We start from the raw sequence: 15,216 nt of genomic DNA, 5'->3' as shown, positions 1-15,216 counted from the left end.
TTGCGAAAGGACATTAGTTCATTTTAAACGCACCAACAAGACTTGCTCTTCATTTCTTGTTTCTTCCTTTCCTCCTTTATTTAGAGTGTTTTGTATGAGAGTTGAGTGTTAGGAGTCACTTGTGTGAACCCTTTCTTTGGAGTGATCTTGTGAGATTATTCTTTTAGGGTATTTGAGATTAATTAGAGTATACTCTAATTTTGTACTCTCTTTTGTACTCTTATTGGTATAGTGAAATTGCTCCTCTCCGCTTGTGTCTGGGTCACCTTGCCCGAACCACGTTAAATTTGTGACTTCTTTATCTTCTTTAATTGTTGTTATTATCAACTTACATTGTCTTTATTATTGTCATTATAACATCGTTTGGCTAAATTTCGCACTACCCAGGTTCCCGATCCTAACCGTTATAATGATATTAACAACCGAAAGTGTTTTGATGAATTTTTGAGTATTACAGATTAATAGTAATATCTACGTATTATCTGAGCAAGAAATTAAAGTTAAAAGTTAAAAATAATTATAAAGGACTTCTGCACATAACTGAGAGAAGTCATATTTTTCCTAATAAAATATTTTCTGGATATAACCAAAAATCTAAAAGGATTTTCTCACGGATGAGTTGGAGAATTTGATTTGATTTTTTAAAAATGGAAATCTCAAGAGGAATGTAGCAATTAAACATTCTTCCAAATAGATCGTGATATGAACTTTGTTAATAGATTCATAGCTTCCTATTAGATCTTGGTTCGTTCTAACTTAATCTTTTTTTTTAATTAAGAGTTACATATATCTTTCTTAATCAGACCCATTGTTATAACATCTCATGATTGTACTAGCTTATTTGCACGTGCTTTCGGGGTCTTACTCAAAAAATTGGTTTGCTTACATTTCCTTTGGCTGTATATTGTCTGAAGGAGAGGTGCTCACTTTTCAATTTTCATTACGTGCCTCTGCGTCTGAATTTCCCTTCTGCACGACAAAGTAAGGCAGATGCATATTTTCACATCAATATAAACAATTTGATAAATTTACTTATTTCATGCTATTCTTTTTGTCATATTTTTCCCTCTTTACTTTTTATTTCGGAAAGGAGTCATAGCAGAGAGACTTTTACTTTATTTATGTAATAAAATTCATTTTTTCAATGGATTCTATTCTACTTGATTTTTTCTCTCTTCAGAATCATTTAATTGATGAAACAACTAAGTAGAGAATTGTATAGGTCAAAATCAGCCCTAAAATAATTAGGGCAATATAGCACTAAGGATTGGGTCAGTCGAGGTCGATCATGAAGCAATGAGGTTTGTGGTCGAGATGTCAATAACAGGCGAGATCGAACACCATTTGCAGAGTTGTAACGGCTAGTTTTCAAAATGGGATATTAATGAGAATATTTTAGTGGATATTCTCTACACTTGTACTATTAGGGTGAGTTAGGGGTATGTCTCACACACACACATATATATATATATATATATATATATATATATATATATATATATATATATATATATATAGAAAGAGACAGTGATGTAGGGCATGTGACATTCATTTGATAAAATCAGACTTTTGAGAAAATATTCTTTCTCTTTTATAAAGATACAAGCACTACCTTTTTATCATGATTTTGGTTCATATTATTCCATACTTTTTCCATCAGATCCGAGAATAATTCGAACATTCGAGGATTTACCTGTCACTCATCATTGTCAGGAGGGACAATCATCTAGTTCATCCTTTATTGGGTGAACAACTTCTCCTATTTACTTAAATACCATTTAATGTTATTTATTGTTAGTTCTCCCCCTATTATTGCACACCCTTTTTAGAACAATTAATGTATATTATAGTCAACACATTTTCAGATCTGTCTAATGTTACTCATATTTTCGAAATTCACATCTAGAGATATTATTTTTAACTAAGTTTAACCCGTTATTATATAAACTCTAACTGTTTTTATTTCGGAAAGCAATCATATAGCAGAGAGACTTTTACTTTATTTATGTAATAAATTCATCTTTTCAATGGATTCTATTCTACTTGATTTTTCTCTCTTCAGAATCATGTAATTGATGAAACAATTAAGTAGAGAATGGGAAGATGTGAGACTGGCCAAAGTTATATATAGAGATGTCAAAACGGGCTAGTCTGGCCCAGCCCAGTCCAAATATCGCGGGCTTTTAAATTTGATGGACTAGGATTGGCCGGCCTCGGGGGCTAGCGGGCTGACTTGCGTTTATAAGCCTCAGTTTTAAATGGGCTCAAAAAATTCTAATCCAACCCTATCCAAACAGCGGACTGGGTTGGGCTAACCTCACTTCACGGCTACTTGCTATTTTATTTGACACCTCCATTAATCATTGTTTCTACTGTGTATGCTAGCTACTCCGTGTAGGCAACTATTTAAGAAGAGCTTTTGCTTTCCGGATCCTAATAGAGTAGGCAACTATTCAGGCTACTGTCGTTATAGAAAAAGACGACGCCGCATACAGTTATTTCAAGATGCCAAAATGTTCACAAGCGAGCATAAACACATTAGTAAGGTTTAAAAAAATGTCCAATGTAGAAGTCAGATATTTCAAACAGTTTTTTTTTCTCTTTTTATACGCTATTGACTTGGGAACAAAGATGGTTGAAATTTTATGTTAAACTACTCTATATTATTTTGATATGCATGGTTCTTTTGGGGAGGTGGTCGGAGGGTGGTGGACATATGTGTCTTCAGTCGATTAAGAACGTAATTAGGAATGAGATGAAAATTAGAACGTAAGTTTCGAGCTAATTACACTAAGGAACCAATCATGAACATCTTTTTTTTTAGCTTAATATAGCTTAAATAAGGGACATTTGTACAAAAGACCTTTTTTGCGGCTGCTAGTTAACTTCTGTCCCCAATAGCTAGTGGGCTAAATATATATATCTTTAAAAAGAAGAATCTACATTCAACTAAAAGTGAAATTTAGCACACTGAACTAACAGGAGAGTGGTCCCAAAAAAGACTATATAGATGGTGCAAAATAAGAATTCACATATATATTGGAAACATATATTTCTCCACATATACATATACACAAACTCAATAATCCACCAAATTGATAGGATTGTTTTATACGTTAAGGTTTGCTTTCCCCTCCGCCTCCGGGAAACAAAGTTAACAAATACTAACAATATATATCTAGCTAGAATATCCTGATCAATCACCTGCCACTATCATGGTCAAATCCATTGTTATGATCTCCTGAAATACGACTATTCCATGCAGAAGAATAACTAGGACTAAACATTCCACTACCCGTTCCTCCTCCTGACTCATAATTGGTGTATCGCATTAAGTCAGCATTTGTGGCATCGAGTTCTTTTTGAAGGCGAATAACTTGCTTTTGGAGAACTGAAATTGCTCCAACACAGCCATAGACTGGATCTTTTAAGCGCGCTTCGGCTTCATAAGCCAGAGAATTCACTGCATCTTCTCTCTGATGTGGTTGGATTTCATTCAGGAGTTTACTTACGTTGCTCGCACCAAATACTTTGTGTACGGTGGTGAACTTTATTGGCTCCTCCGGAGGGAAATAAGGAGCAAAAATGCAACTTGGCAAACATTTTCTTCTCAAGAATTTGCAGGCTGCGCATGGAGGATTGGAGTAGTTGCTTGAAGAAGACATCTTGCTCACAAACAACACTTATCTAATTCATGCAAAGTTCAAGTTATATATATTGACAACGTATAATACCTTTACTCTATCAATGAAATTTTGTGACCAACGTCGGTTAAAGTTATACATACTGACATTGTAAAATCAATTTAATCGGTTACAACATCACTACTTTATTTCCTACATTACCATATCACACTAAATATGAAAAGTTATCCTTTGTTGTAGGCCAGTTTACTATGATGTTGTTAAAACATATATACTCAAAACTTAAATTCCAATTATAAGTTACTTCCTCCATTCCAATTTATGTTATAGCGCTTAACTCGGCATGAAATTTAAGGGAAAAAAAGATTTTTGAAATTTGCGGTCGAATACAAGATGTGGCTATAAACTAGTATCTCATTAAAAGTAAAATGAGAAATTTAAAGTTAAATTCAAATATAAAAAGAAGTCATTCTCTAAGAAAAAAATAAAATGAAATATCATCGCATAAATTAGGACGAAGAATTTAATATTTCAGGTCACAATATCAGAAATAATAGTAGGTCAACTTATTAACCTAAAAGTGTAAGGTCTTTTTACACCGTAAATCAACATAACACAAATTCATTGGTAAATATGCGCGGTAGCATATTAAAGATTAAAGCTAATGAAAAAGGTCTTTTTTTTGCCAAACATATCAAAAAGAGATATTTCAGACCTTAACATTATTGACAAATAAATACTCATATAGGCAAGTTTTAGTTTAAATCTTGAATATGTGATTAAATGTCTAAGAGAATCTCCATGATTCTCAATTCGCATGATCAAATGAATTCTTAACATTTTCCAGCTCTTTAAAAAAAAAGAAAAAGAATTCTTATGAGCATGTCATTGCAAATGAGATTCAATGATCTAAGAATTATAAGATCACAGACTTTGGCTATGTATAGTATATGATTATAGGTACAACAACAACAACAATAAACCTAGTGAAATTCCACAAATTGATTTGTGGAGGGTAGTATGTACGCAGATCTTACCCCTACCCTAAAAAGGTAAAATGGTTATTTCCGATAGACCCTCGGCTCAAGAGTAACAGTGTTACAAAGTCGATTTAAGGCACGAGCATACAAAATGGATTAACGTTATTACTTTGCCAGTGGAAAAAATGACACAACTAAAATATTTCTGTAATGGTTCTAACATCAAACTTAACATCAATTTTCCTCTATAGGGAATCTTTTTGAAACTGTAATGAGAAACACCTAAATTGTTATCCTTCTCTTATTTAATTTCTTCATCTTGCAGGCCTTGACTAAATTTAAAGTTTCCATATATGGAGCTCAAAATTTTAATCAACAACATATTTATAGTTCCTTCTGCTACTCTCAATCATATTCAGCCTTCTTCATATTGTTGCATCTACTACTTTATATTAAATTAGGTTCCTTTAGGATAGGATTAAAACTTTTTTTGGAAATATTAATAAGCGAAAGGGAGATGGGATCAAACTAAAACCATGCTCAAAGGCTCACAGAAAAATGTCTAAACTCGGTAAATTTAATTTGGCAGCATGCTTAGTTACTTCCAAAGCCAAAGGTAAGGATAATATGTGTATTGCCATAATATATAAAATTTAGTGAACCCGAAATTGTCAAAGTCATCAGTAAAAAAACAATGAGACATGTGAACTTACTACGGCTTCTAAGTCTTTTAGATTTTATCCGACATTCCACCTGCAAAGTTCCGCAAAACAAGACTTTAAAGATCAAACTACAAAATCTAAAGTCAGACAAGTGTTTCATTTGATTGTCTTTCTAAAGATGCCAATACGCATCTTTTGGAAAACGTCTAAAGAAATTGTTAACGGTTATATATAGATCTACATCTTAGAGTGATTTCAGATCTAGAATTGAAAGGAAAAAAGAAGAAGCTATATAGTGATACCTATTATTCTTGGTAGTGCCAAATATTTCAAGCTTTGTCGTTTTCTTCTCCTAAGATTAAGGAGATCGCACCATTATAGAGCTATATAGGAAAGGATTATAAAAAGGTATTGGATTTTTGTAGAAGTTTTTGAAAGGGAAGAAAACCCTAGCAGGCAATAAACACTATGAACAAAAAGCTGAGGGAGATGATGAGAGAGAAACAAAGACAAGGCAATAAGCATTAAGTGAATGGAGATTGAACGGAAAGCAAAAAAGCAGAAAAGGACCAACCATAATAAATAGGAGATGCAATAATTTAAACAATGGTAACTGTAAAGCCTCGGCCGACTTGATTAATGTCCAAGAGATTGAGGCCAAGGGTTTTAATTTGTCCGACAATTTTTACATTCCCAAACGAGTTATAAATGCAACAATACCATACTTTTGGTGCTTCAATAAATTACTGTCCCTTTCTTAAGAAAAAGAAGAAAAACAAAAGAAGAATGGATGGAACAATTTTTCACTCCAATTAATGGCCTGGTTTAGTATCTAGGCTCTGCTTTCAGTTTAGACTTTAGATTTTAATCTGTGAAGACAAATATAGGTGCTTGGGTTTGTGTATTCATAATTAAACACATACATATACATATTAGTGCTACACCTTTTACCATATCATCGGGTTATTAAATTGATCTATAAGTAATAGAAAACCTTTCATAGCAAATCTGATACGGTGACGTGGAATTTAGAGTAATAATCTTTTATAGCTAATTAAATTAAATAGTGTAAAATGATGTTACCATAACATTCATTTCTATGGATATTAATATCTTATGAGAACATAACAAGTACCCGCATACTATTTTCATAGTCTCCTGTTAATTTTACTGATAATTTTTTCCACTAGATCATGCATATCAACATATTTCTCACCCCACGACAATTTATTAGAGGCCAAAGGCCATGACTGGACTTCTTGCAACTCCGATTGATGATTACCTCTTTTGCTATGTTGTATTTTACTCAAACAGAACTCTTTTAATGCTATTTGGCATTAGTCTATGTATGATTTTGTCATTGACATATTTTAGCTCTGACTAAAATACTCATAAAGAAAACTCTCCATGTCTTTCCATATAAAAAGAAATATTTTTCTAATATCTGCTCGATGTTGCATTGACGCTTTATTGATAGTGGGTACTAGGTATATATACGTTTTTTTTAAAGAAAAAAAAAGTATTAACACATGTGGAGGTAAGATTTTAACTTTATTATTTTTGAAGTTTAGAATGACCATTTCAAGTACTAATAACTGAATTTTATAATTTAAAATCTGTACATATTTAATAAATTTATTAATACAAATACACTTTTGAGACTTCTAACTCCGCCTCTAATATCAATATAATAGTATAAAAGGGAGACTCTACCATTAAAGAATAATCAGAAAGAATCACCCAAATATAAAAGCTGCTACGGATCAATAGAAAGAAGAGGACAGAAAGTATTCTTGTAAAAGGTTCATATAGAAAACTCCCGGGCCACTACCAAATACATGGATATTCCTCAAATTTAATTGATCAAAACACCAGCTTCTATTATTGAGTTCACCTAAAAACACTCATCGCCTCTATTATTGAAGTCTTACATAGAAACAGTGACTAAATCTTTATGTGCATGTGAACAATAATGTCAACACTGATTGAAAATCTTCTTGAGATGACAGATAAAATTGCACGAATAGTTCAAGTTTCTGTTCTTTTCAGTTTTCACTTCATTATTCCTTTTACCTTTCTTTTCCTTTTCTTTTCCTTGCCTGGTCTGTCCCAACATGATAGACAAATTGCATGTTATCAGTGGTTGTCAGAAAATTTTGAATTTCTGTATTAACGTCGTAGATGCAGCTGTACAGTTAAGAGCACTATCAAAACTTCTTGAAACTTATGTGTGAGGGTTAGATCGGTGAGACTTACGCTAGGTGACGGAGACAGGATTACCGCCAAGGGGTTCAAAAAAAAAGGAAAAAGTTAAAAAGGTTATAGCTAGTGAGAATAAAACCAATGGCCTTACAAAGGTTTTGAACTCTCCTGACCACTAAGTTATGCTTTTGGACTGTGTCAATGAGATTCAAAACATAATATATAGAGGTAAAAAATAGATTTTGCGTTACATATATAGTATAATTTTTCGGCGAAGGGAGTTCGGATGAACACTATGCAAATCATGTGTTGAATTCACTAATTTGCATTGTTGACTCTCAAAATTCTTTAACAAATAAATTATTAAAGTTCTTTTTATATGTAGAAATATAAAAATTGTGAATAACTCCAATAACGAACCATAGTATTGCATATTTCCTAATTGAGAACATCGTGATAGTGAATATCATTTGAATATTTTTTCTAAAAATAGATAACCAAAATTTATATCTTTACTTGATAGATTTTCGTGTCTTAGTTCTATGTCTCTCAAAAGTATCATACATTTATTATTTTACTATTTAAAAATATTTTATATTTACTCATGAATGAGTAATATTTTAAATTACAGTATTTATAAAATTTAATGAGCATTTACTTTTAAGGAGGTAAAATATATAATTTGATAAATTTTTTTAAGAAATTATGATTTTTAATTGTTTGAAAGTTTAGACATTGTAGTTAATTTATATTTCATAGTAACTTTAATAGTATTGTATTATTTATACTTATAAAACATGCTAGATATTTTATTTTATATGAGTTTCTTTAATTCTTTTTAGTTTTCTCGAACTTTTAATGTACCTTTTATATTTTTTGTGTTATAATGCTATATTATTAATTCATAAATTTAAAAAATTAAAGATTCGTGGAGCTTACGTCCCATGTCTCAAAACTTTCGCCTCGTCCCGTATTAAGTAAAAGACCTCGCCTCACACCCTCACATTTTAAAACACTGCTCTCAAGTTGTCTGTATGTTTTTCTTTTGTTGTCAAAACGATAGTAATTCTTCTTAATAATACTCCATAATTAGCTACTACTATTGCATGAGCTTTTTCTTAGGGAAGCTGCACCACTAGAAGATCATTAACAAGAACACGTAATACAAAATTTTCTCCTGATGGTCATTAACAAGAGAAGGTAAATCGAGTAGCGCATCCACATTTTGAAACATAACAACGGTGACTAATTGAGGCGGATTCAAGATTTTAAAGTCTAGTTCAAAAATATAACTTCATTTTACAAAAATGGATACCCTAATTAATACTATTAATTTCTTTTGATTGTAGCTTTAGGCGATCAGATCCTCTTGCGGATTTACCATTTTGGACGCAGAGGAAGCATTCTAGCCCAAGAATACATCTCCTTATCTTTTTTGATTGTTGTTCTTCTTTTATTTTTCCTCTTTCTAAGTCGGCCGTACAAAATTAAAACCGAAAGCAGGGCTTAAATTATTGGTCAAGAGCTTAAATTAAATAACGAGCCGCAATGATGAAGTACTGATTAAGGGCTTCTTCTTTTTCTAGGAGGTGGGAATCCATTCTGATTGTGGAAATCTGGTGTCCTCTCATGATCGTAAATGAGCATTTTCCATTAGATTTTTTTTTTCGAGGTACATGAATCTATGTACTTTATATGCGTGCTTTATAAATAACTACTAATAAAAGGAAACTGCTATACAATTATTAAGATCAATTCTTTATGATCATGAAGGTTAGCCATATCTAATTCCATCGCAACTTTAGCTTATAGTTATTTTAATAAAGTCATGAAAACTTCAATTGCCAAAATATTAGATTCTCAATCTCTTGGAAAATCATATTTTATTGTTACTTTATAAAATGCAAACTGCTAAAAAAAACATAATTAGCTTGAATTCCCAGTGCTGGGATATTTCTTTGATTAAAATTAATAGAATCCCTCTTTGGGAAATGGGTTTCTGTATAAAGAATAAAGATAACTACAGATCAAATTGAAATGTGCTTCTAATGATTAGGGAGTGGAGTATTGGTCCTTTGAGAGTATTTGTATGTAATATAATATAATATACGCCTCTGACCCCAAGTACATTATCTATTTACGTAATTTTGGTCCATAGCATTTTGTCTATTCCTGCGTAACATCTAGATGCTAGCCTTTTGGTAGATAGACAATAGATTCTGTAGATTATGGCTTCAAGAGTTCAAGTAGCCCTATTTGACATCTTTTTAATTATAAGTGCTTCTGCTAGTTTTAGTAGGAAAAGAAAAAGATGGGGCTCGGATTAACCTAATAATTTTCAATGCTACGAATGCGATTGGTTCCATTCCAGTTCCTAAATCTGCATCTTCTATGGCAATGTATAAAATAAGGATGAAGAAAGAGTACTTTTTCACTTAAATTGAATTAACTTGGAATGTATTGGATTTTTTACTTAAACGGAAAGAAATTGATAATATTCCTGGGAACAGATATTCAAAATTCAGGAAGCAGGAAGGAAATTAAGGCCATAGTACATGCGTGGAAGGAGGGTCCAAGAAATTGAAACTTAGGACTTTACTGACAATTTTCTCTATAATAGAAATATAGAATATATTATACGATATGCTTTGACAGAGACCGTCGAGTATAGACTATATAACACAAAGATATAGGCTTTTCATATTAGCCGACCACCTATGCAATTATGAGCTCACGTTCTTTGTTTCTGGTTGAGTCTATGTAAAAGGGAGGTACCTCTCCACAAACAATAATTTTAATATGATGGCATGACATTTACAATGATAAGGAGTGGATTTAAAAACTTGTTTTTGGCCCATCACATCCACTTCTTTTCTTTACGCTTTTTCTAGGTTTGGTAGTTGTTAAGGACATTAATCTTTAGCAAAAAAAGTAAAAGTAAAATAAAAAGGACATTAATCATTTAGGGATCGTTTGGTAGAATGTATTAGACGTACAAAATAATATATGTATTATCTTTAGTATTATTAATTCCTTGTTTGGTAGTGTTTTTCAATGTATGCATAACTAATACACCTTATTCAATATTATTCTTGTACATAGTAAACTATGGCATTAACAATATCATGATTTTTAATACATGTATAAAGATAAAACTGTCCATTCAAAACCTTTAATGTACCAAACGAAACAATCGATAGGAAATAATCTCATCATAACTAATCCCAACATTACTAATATCAGGGTTACTAAGGCTATCTATAACCCTTGCCTCCATTTTCTCCTCTAAAATGGAGTAAAGTTACTCCAACCATTACTCTATTTTTTACTCCAAAAAGAATATTTCATTTTATATTCTTCTCTCTCTTCAATATTATATTATTATTTTTTATTTAAATTTTATTTTCTTATTTCTATTAAAGAAATTCTATATTCACTACTAGAAATTCGGCAAAAACCGACCAAGGTCGACCGACCAACTTTGGTCGGTCAAAAAACCGACCAAAGTTGGTCGGTTTTTCAAAATATTTTATTTATTTTTTTTTTTTTACGAAACCGACCAACTTTGGTCGGTCTTCTTTGGCGCAAAAATGCGGGAAACTATTTTTGAGACCTGCGAAATTTATTTTTCAAGAAACCGACCAATTTTGGTTGATTTTTCAATTAAAATAAATAAAAATTAATATTAAAAAACCGACCAAAATTGATCAGTTAATTTGGCCGGTCATTTAAAAAAACCAACCAACTTTGGTCGGTAATTTTACTTTTTAATAAAACCGACCAAAGTTGGTCGGTTATTTTCGTGCGAAAATACAATTAAAGAGTATAAATCAAATAAAAGACAGTCTTAAAACAAAATATACCAATAGTCTAGTGGTAGAATAGTATCTTGCCACAGTATAGACCCCGATTTGATTCCCAGATGGTGAATCTTTTTATTACATAATTAAAATACCGACCAACTTTGGTCGGTTTTTTTTGCAATATTATTTTTTGAATTTAATTGACCGACCAAAGTTGGTCGGTAATTTCCAACCAACTTTGGTCGGTATGCCTTTCCGACCACAAAAATACCGTCCACACGTAAATGGTCGCGTTTTGGTCGGTTTTTGGCCATTACCGACCAATGTTGGTCGATTATTTTGGTCGGTTTTTACCGAATTTCTAGTAGTGATTTTTTTTTACATATTCATCACATATAATTTCATATAAAATTATTTTATACTATAAATTTTTAAATAATATAATTTGTAAGAAAATATTATAGATTATATATATTAACGAATAATTCAAATAAAAGGAAAATCACTGAGATACAAGATAATTAAATATATATTAGATTATGGTAAAATTTCGATTAAATATTACATAAATATTCAACTTCCACCTCTAGTATGCTCCCATAAATGATCTATTAATGCATTACGAAGTGCAAAATGAGCATCTTTGTCCTTAATTTTTTTGTGTCGAGCTAAAAATTACAACATCTAATATTTTATATTCGCACCTTTCATTTAACATCTAAATTGCAACGAAGTGCAAATTGCAACATCTTTTCATTTAATGTATTTTCAATTTTTACTTCTCAATTTTAGAAACATCTAATATTTTATATTCGCACCTTTCAATTTTAGCAACATCTAATATTTTATATTTGCACCATTCATTTTTTGAGATGATTATATATATTTTTTGTACAATTATAACTTATAATAAAATTAACTTACAATTTTACATAAAAATAATAAATGCACGAAAACTAATTTATCAAACTTATACGCCAAAGTTAAGATATAAAATTAATATTATAAATATATTACATAAATATAATTAGGTATATATAAAGAGATAAATTAAAAGAGTTAAATAATAAAAATAATAATAAAATAAGGATGAATAGTAATGAAGGAGATGAATAGTGTTACTCCAACACTATTCATCCCCATTTTGGAGGCAAAAATGGGGGAGCCCCCAAAATGGGGGAGCATTGGAGCCACATTTTGGCAAATAATGTCTGCATTATGGAAAAATGAGAGAGGGTTGGAGATGCCCTAACACACCTTATTTAGTACTATTTTTATACACCCTACCAAAGATCCCTTAGAGTTCTGAAGGTTAAACCATTTAATTAAAGGTACCACGTTGCCACACAATCTAACGACATCGAAACTTTTTGGAGTCCGGTAACAAAAATCATTTGCTTAAAAATATTTTTAGTTATTTCAGGTCTACAATACGTTTCTGTAGATGCACACAATATAATTCTTTTTTTTGATTTAAGAACGTGAAAGTATTTTGTCATGAGTGACGACAAGATTCAAACTCAAGACTTCAATATGTTCTCATGTACTACATTGAAGTTTCAATTATTTTATCTAAAAGTTGAAACTATTAAAGAAGAATATTTTTTTACTTTTATTTTCGATATAACATTCTGGTAAGAATGTTAATTTAGGGTGGTGTAATCGCATAATCATAAACGTTCTCCCAAGTCCCAAGCATCAATTCGTAACATTTCCAGTTTTTGCAAGTGTAAGAATAAACGTGTACTTTGAATTGACTTTGGCATGTGCATGATTCTTCTATTAGTTATCATCCTAATGGAAAGCGAGTCCTCAAATTAAAGCCAATCTTACCCGTAGTACTTTTTTATATTTTATTTTTTAATTCAAAATTAATCCATAAAACTTGATCTTAATTAGGTGATGCTGTACATAGATTCAACATAAAGATTTTTCATAAATCACTATAGTTTAGAGTCTAGTAACTATAATGTAACGTGTGTAATGAATTCACAGTGATTGAATCCTAAGAAGTTTAAGAGATGAAAAACCCGTGAACAGAATTCAACCCAAGTAGCTGGAAAGAGAGAATTTATGAGAAGAACTTCAATATTATTTCTGAATGAATGAGATACCGATACAAATGAGATGGATATAAACGATTCATATACTAGGGCCCAATTAACAGTCGCTAACTACTTGTAACTAACTCGTAACAACCAACTAACAAACTAACTCCCAGAAGTCCTCTTATTTACACAAGTGTCCCTACTTACTATATTAATTCCCAGCTAGCCACTAATTACTAAAAGTATGTAACTAATTCCTCCCTCTCAAGAGTCCTTGTCCTCAAGGACAAAGTGTGGAAATTGCTGTTGAAATGTATACTAATCCAGCCAAGTGCAGTCTTCAGGAGGGCTGTTGAACCATTTCACTAAAACTTGAGTTATTTGCCTATTGTTCCGAGTGAGCTGCCTTCTGTCAACGATTGCTTCAGGCTCTATACTACATAACCATGATTATATAGAGACACAGGAAGGGTAGGTGCCACTGCAACAGTTCCTTGATACTTCTTTGACTGCGAGACATGGAATGTAGAATGAATTTTAGGGACAACTGTCTGTAAGACTGAAACTTGACATAAACCATATCTCCCAGCTGAAACTCTCTAAAAGACATGTGTTTATCTGCCTGGTTCTTCATGTGCTGCTGAGCTAAGTATAAATGATGTTTAAGAAACCTGATAGTATTCTCCCTAGCTTGTAGACTCCTGTCCACCTCTTCAACCATTGCTTCATGAGGGATATATGGGAGGCGCGTGGGAGGTTTCTGACCATACATAATTTCACAGTAGGTCATTTTAGCCGATGAATGATAGGTGGTATTGTACCACTAGTCAGCTAAAGGCAACCATTTTACCCAATCCTTAGGTCTGTCATGGCACATGTACCTCAAGTAAGCTTCAACACATTTGTTAACAACCTCAGATTGGCCATCTGATTGAGGGTAATAAGCAGTAGAATATTGCAGACTAACTCCGTGTGTACTGAAAAGAGTCTGCCAAACTTTGCTGAGAAAAAATGACATTTTTGTCACTTGCAATTGTTTGGGGAAGGCCATATAGTTTGTATATGTTATCCATCAAAGCTTGGGAAATAGTTATGGAAGTGTAGGGGTGTGTCAAGCTAATGAAGTGAGCATATTTACTGAGCCTGTATACCACCACTAGAATAGCAGATTTGGACTGAGCCTTGGGTAGGCCCTCAATAAAATCTAGGCTAATATCCTGCCACACCTTATCAGGTATAAGCAGGGGCTGTAGTAAGCCAGGTGAAGCAACCGTCTCCCCTTTGCATTTCTGACATGTTTCACAAGCTCTGCTGTAAGCGTAAATGTCTTTCCTCAGTTCTTTCCAATAACAGATTTTTGAAACTCTCTGTAATGTGGTAGTCATTTCAGAGTGGCCTCCCATAGCACTTTCATGTTGAAACTGAAGTATTTCCTGTCTCAAATTCTTGTCAGGGCCTACTACAATTTTTCCCCTCCTATAAAGAACCCCATTCTGCAACACGTAACTAGCATCAGCTAGTGGATCTGCTGCCAGTTTGGCAATCAAGCTTTGTAGTAAGGCCTCAGTTACATATGATGCCTTGATCTGCTCCAAAAGATCAGAAGTAATAGTAGAAATCATGTGCATTTGAGCTGTAATTTAAGGATGTCTAGAGAGGGCATCAGTAACTATGTTTTCTTTACCCTTCTTGTACATAATAGTATAATCGTACCCCATCAATTTAGCTAACCATTTCTTTTGACTAGGTGTAGAAATCCTCTGTTCCATCAAATACTTAAGACTTTGGTGACCAATCTTAACAATAAAATGTCTTCCAATAAGATAAGGTCTCCACCTTTGAATAGTAGACACTACAACCAACATTTCCTTTTCATA

At 32.3% G+C, this 15,216-nt stretch overlaps 1 long non-coding RNA gene across 1 annotated transcript; it reads right to left on the bottom strand.

Moving 5' to 3' along the window:
- Positions 1 to 2,987: 2,987 nt before the first annotated feature.
- Positions 2,988 to 5,981, bottom strand: LOC104103918 (uncharacterized). Its single transcript, XR_688014.4, has 3 exons — positions 5,589 to 5,981; positions 5,338 to 5,377; positions 2,988 to 3,687 (listed from the first exon to the last, which is right to left on the bottom strand). It is a non-coding gene; the product is annotated as an uncharacterized lncRNA (long non-coding RNA).
- Between the last annotated feature and the right edge of the window lie 9,235 nt (positions 5,982 to 15,216).

Source organism: Nicotiana tomentosiformis, chromosome 2, assembly GCF_000390325.3.
Source record: "Nicotiana tomentosiformis chromosome 2, ASM39032v3, whole genome shotgun sequence".
NCBI classification, from domain to species: Eukaryota; Viridiplantae; Streptophyta; class Magnoliopsida; order Solanales; family Solanaceae; genus Nicotiana; species Nicotiana tomentosiformis.
Note: the sequence above shows the minus strand (reverse complement) of the source record. Positions and strands in the feature narration are given on the sequence as shown.